The following is a 6000-nucleotide window of genomic DNA, read 5'->3' on the forward strand; positions in this document are numbered from 1 at the left end:
TGTCCGATTCTGTTAACTTGTCATCTTCCCCTTATGTTTCCTCTTTTCAAGGGTAAGGTTTTGCACATTTCCTCTGGAAAGCTGTGGATATTGGTCTAGCCTTCTGCTGCTTCTTATTATGATTATTTGACATTTGGGAAGTGCTCATGGTGTTCCACAAACTGTTCAGAATTTTCAAAACAAAAATAACAGGCCCCTTCAGGCAAAGCACATGTCCCTGATTCTCACCTAACATCAAGGAATTAGATGCTGGTCGAGAAAAAGAAAAGATCAATGTGGTTACCTAATTCTGCCTGGGTCTAAGTTACACAAAACGTCTCATTGTGAAAATAGTATAAATCATGCAGGAGCTAAAACATCTGCCATCAGATGTGAGAGAGAACTAAATTGCAATGTGCTTTAACATAGAGTCAATACTTTACTAATTAGGCTCTTTTGCCTCTTTTTTCAATGTTACAATGAAAGTTTTCAATCCGTTTTCTGCGTAGCTCACATTTAAGTGAAATATGAAGCTCATTTACTTTTTCTATTTTATTTTCCTTTTACACCAAAAGTTGAACATTCAAGATCCTTTATGATAATTCACTTGCATTGACTGATCTGAGAAATTTACTTATAATATCATGAGACAAAATGTGTTTGCCTACAAATGTGCAAATGTGCTGGACATAATGGATGTATGTATGGATTGTGAGAAGCGTTGTCCGAGCCCCAATAAAATGATAAAAAAATGTGTTAGCCTAAAATTGGTTTGCTAGTCTTATCTATTATCTATCTATCTATTATCTATCTATCTATCTATCTATCTATCTATCATCTATCTCTATCTGTTCTATCTATCAATCAATTACTTAATCATCTATCTCTTAGAGAAGTTAAAGAAAAACTTGAATTATTCAGTTTATCTCTATATAATCTGTCTCCAGTAAGGTCAAAGAATACCCCCCCCAAAATTTTTTTTAACTTCCCTGGAACGTGCTCTTCCATCTACTGAGCAAAAGTTGTCATTGCATGCTTACACACACACACACACACACACACACACACACACACACTCACTCTCTCTCTCTCTCTCTCTCTCTCTCTCTTAACAGTTCACCTAACAGCAAGTAGCTGTATTCCTTTTATGCTGTGATAACTTGTGTCTGTTCTGAAGCAAGGCGAGTGAATCATACATCCAAATTCAATTTGACATCATGCCACAAACACAGTTAGCAGGAAATGGGTCATTTCGTGCACACACGGCGGAACTTTGACACACCACAAATAGCAACACGAATAACTAAACTGCTGGATTACCCTGGCCACATGCAAGGAAATCCATGAGGCATTAATCTTTCGGATGGTTTACATGTTTCCACAAAACACCTAAGGCGCTTTTGTGAAAATGCTATACTACGGGCTCTGGGATTCAGACTGCATAGAGGCCACTCATTATGAGCGCACTAAAATATGTTCCAGTGACAACAGAACTAATGACAATCTCTGTAAGGTGTCCCTCTTCTAGTTATTTACATATTTTAACAAGAACCAGGTAGAATAATAAATGATAATGAAGAACCATTTATCCCCAAGGGATTGAATAGCCTCTTGTTCTATTATACCACACAATTATTAATTTTAATTGCTTCACATTTATAGTTCACGTGGATAAAATTAAGATCCATCTGAACTAGAGGGAAAAAAATAGACTAAGACTGTTGTAAACAGAAAACTCTTCTGCTAATTATATTTTAAATATATAAGCACAAATATTGCTGTATTTTTTAGCATAAGGGACTATAATAAATATTTAGGTTCATACAACAAATACAACCATAGACTATTTGTGTGCTGTTAATATTTTTCTTGCCTTTTTCCCTGGGGATATAAAGATTAAAGACTACATTAAAAATGAATATAACAAACCCTGGGAGTCCATTATAACTATTCATTTATTGTGTAACATAAAAGTCACCACAATATCTATTTTTGGACAAATTCATCATCATGCATAAAGAAGATAAACCTATTTTACTTATGAACATAATTCCTTCATGAGACAGTTATGTTTGATTTTTATGGCAGTTAGCCTATAAATATGCAGTTTATTCTTGAATCCATGTTTTAAAAAAGAGGCATTGCTGCCTTCTTTAAATCACAAGTGACTTGGCCCTGTAGGAGCAGCCCCTTGCTCACTTGAGGGTGGGACCTAAAATCCTCTCCACTTGCTGTCCCTGTGCCCCGGTGCTCCCTGCTTTGGCAGCTTCAGACCCTAAACCATGGCCATCCAACACAGTGTTTTGGGTTTTGGTTTTGTTTTTGAAATCTATGTACTGGGTGTGTTCGTACATACATGGCCACCCACACATTATGCACATTTACATATGTTCCTCCACACGTGCAGGCATAGTTGCAACCTAGGTACCAATAAGCTTATTTCTTACCGTAAGTTGTGGGGCAAAAGGCAAAAGGATTTGAACGTCATTATTCTATTGAGGGCAGCTGCTGAAACTGGTCGTTAGGGACAGGGGAAGGCTACATTTAGGCAGACCCCAAGAACACGTTTGTCAGAGGAGGAGAATCACACCACCTACATTCCAATCATTCAGTCTGAGGTGTCACTCAAAACCAACTCGGTCAAGCATCTTAAGTACCAGGGTGCTTCGTGCCAAAGGAGTTCCCTAAGTAATTCTCTTGTGCCCTCATGTTTGAGGTCCACTGTAGAAAAGAGCCTCCCTCCGGGGGGAGAGAGTGACTATCCAGAGCCTTCAATAATGAGTGACCCCATTTTAGATCTGTCACGTCCATTACAATAGCCACACTATTGGATATATGGCCATTTACATTTAAGTTAGTGTTAAATAAAATCAAGAATCTAGTTAAACTAATCACATCAAACACTCACTAACCACATTTAATTTCTAGCAATTGTATCGGACACTCCAGATCTAGAACAGTTACATCATCACAGAAAGGTTGCCTAGACAGTCCTGCTTTAATGGCTGTCAATGGCTGTCAATTATGCAGTTAGGTATGCTAGGGTTTGATACTAGATATAGTGATATTAAATTCAGAACATGGGTCTACATATAACTCCTAAAATGTGACTAATTCTAAGAGACTATGTATATTTATATGAAAGGTCTTTTCTATTATATTATGTCATTGAATTAAAAAGTCAGCAAAGCTTAAGAAAAATTATTTTTAGTAAGAATATAAAAAAGATCTGCTGAATTACAAGGTTTTTTGTATTGTAAGATTCATTACCAATGTTTCTGAAGAAAATGAAAATTAATGTATTTTATCAGGATAAAACATTTATGAATATTCATAACTATACAAGCACATTTCATATCAAAACAGCTGTGAGTTGTTTACTAATTTTCTCTTTAAATTATAATGACATTATCTCAAGCAGGCACATACTGCTTGAACTGCCATTATAATTGGAGAATAATCAACTTACAAAAAAGAGTAAATGCCTTTCAAGATACTCACTGCATCAAGTTAAAGTCAAAATAGATTAAAACCCTCTGAAAAATAAAACTTTGAGGGCAGGGAACATTGTTCCTGAAATGCTATACAGGTCATATAAGAATTGGCATGCTTATTTGAAAAAAATATTTCACACAGCTTTCAGTGTTAAATATGTTCCAGATATCAAGCAAACATCAAATAACATGTTTGCTTTTTAAGGTACCATTGACCTACTCTTTTTTTTAACAATATCTCCCACTAAGAGAGCAAACATAAAACAAAGAGTTTGAATAAGAGAGAAAGGTAATGTCAGCAGTAAAACGTAAGAAAAATGTGTGTATATATATATATATTTAGCTGTATATATATATATATTGGTCAGGAGGTAGGTAAAAGGAAACAGAGGAAAGATGAAAGATCTTGGAAGCAAAGCTATGGACAGAGGTATAAATATGGATGCGCACTTATGAAAAGATATAAATTCATTAAAATAAAGGAATTGGCCTATGTACATATGTTTATAAGGCAATGCATTGAAGAAGTGGATTGACTTTGGGCCTCTGCTCGAGCCTTCCCTCAATGCAAAAGCACTTTACTCTAAAAACCTGGCATTCTCTGATGCTCATTCTCCCGACAGGATGCTGAAGACAAAATGGGTGCATAAACAAATGTGGTGAAGAAAACTGACGGTGCCTGGCTGTCAAAAGATATAACATCTGGGGTCTTAAACACTTGAAGTTAAACACGCAGCCATCTAGCAGAGAAGCAAGAAGCCCACATGGAAGAAGCACACCAGCCTGTATGATCATTAGGTGTCAATAGAATCAGGTAACAGGCCCCAGAAGACCCAAAACAAAACAAAATAAAAACAGATTGTTGAGAACAAGGGGGGGTTAGAGCAGAGACGCCAAACCTACCTGTAAACAATAGGACAGCCCCTCACAGAAGGGTCGCAAGGAAGGGATGAGTCAACCAGGGCACATTGTAGCACTGATGGTTCACACAATATTCCTCTGTTCTTTGAGGCTTCCTCATCCCCTACTATCATGACCCCAGTCCTCCCTTTCAGTTCTGACTAGACTGGGTCATGTAAACTTGTAGTGGTACAGATGAGAGCTCATGGCATACGGAATCCAGATCAGATAAACCCCTCGGGAACAGAAATGGGAGTAGTGATACCATGAGGGTAGGTGGAAGATGGGGGGATGAGGGGAGGGAGGGGGAATAAATCGCTAAGATACACATAAAACCCCACTCCCACCCCACCCCTGGGGAGCATACCACAGAAACATGGGTGAAGGGAGACAGAAGTTGGTATAAGATATTAAAATAATAATAATTTATTATTTATCAAGGGGTTACGAGGGTGGGAAGTGGGGAAGGAGGGAAAAAGAGGAACTGATACCAAGGGCTCAAATAGAAAGTAAATGTTTAGAAAATGATGATGGCAACAAATGTACAAATATGGCTGATTCAATTAATATATGGAATGTTATAAGAGCTGTTAGAGCCACCAATAAAATGATTTTAAAAAATAATAAAACAATTTTAGGTCTAAACCATGGAAAGAAAAGAAAGAAAACGACATATCACACTGGGAGGGTAGGGCTGGGGAGGAGGGATGTAGACAGCAAGTTAATTGTCCAGAATAATGTAGCTATATAATCACCCAATGGGGCAATCCTTTATGGTAGCTGGTTCAAACTCTGGCTCCATTTCTTGCTTATTCAAAGTACCCAGTGTCCCCATTCCAGGCAACGTGTCCAGCTGCTAGAGGAGGGTCATGTTTGTTGTAAGCCAATTATGCCAATCCTATTCTGCTACATCTATAATTTGTCTGCAAATAAATTCATCATATTAGATCTTTCCTCCTGAGATTATAGTTGTCAATAATCGCTTTTTATTGGATTCATAATCAATGGACATGGAAGCATCAGTCAACTTGCTTTGGAAAAATCTTCTAAATAAGAATTCTTTGAAAAAAAAGGGCTAAAAAATTCTTAAAGGGGCTAAAAAGAAGGCCGTCCCCTTGAGGACAATGTGCACCTGACCCAAGCCAGATATTTCCAATTACCTCAATGCAGGTAATGGTTGGACAATGAATAAGGAGGACTGAAAAATAATTCACACATTTGAATTATAGTGGGTGCAAAGAATAGTGACGATATAATGGAATGCCAGAGAAGGAAAAAACATCTGTCCTGGCAGAAGTAAAGCCAGAATGCTCCTTAGAAGCAAGGATGGTGAGACTTTGTCTCATGTACATTGGGTATGTTAGCAGGGGCATGCATCCCAGGAAAAGGACAGCAGGCTTGGTGGGAAGGTCACAGAAGGGTGACACAAAGAGAAAGATCAAGGGAGAAAAGAAAGACCCCAACATGCCGACGCGGAGTAGGGAATCAGTGAAGAGGTCTAGGGGGCTGGTCCCAGCCCCAAATACTAAGTGGATGCCTGCCCCTCCCCCGAGAAGAATTTATTTCAAAGGATGGCACTGAATCTGCAGCTTCGGGAGAAGGATATATCTGACCAGAGCACACAGGA

The 6000-nt window shown here is 38.1% G+C and overlaps 1 protein-coding gene across 5 annotated transcripts in view; it reads right to left on the bottom strand.

Moving 5' to 3' along the window:
- NLGN1 (neuroligin 1) overlaps nucleotides 1-6000 on the bottom strand; it is a 1028692-nt gene that overhangs the window by 354611 nt on the left and 668081 nt on the right. The window lies entirely within an intron of this gene.

This window comes from Echinops telfairi, unplaced genomic scaffold (assembly GCF_000313985.2).
Source record: "Echinops telfairi isolate 266 unplaced genomic scaffold, ASM31398v2 ScPeMD7_4225;HRSCAF=4972, whole genome shotgun sequence".
Taxonomy (NCBI): domain Eukaryota; kingdom Metazoa; phylum Chordata; class Mammalia; order Afrosoricida; family Tenrecidae; genus Echinops; species Echinops telfairi.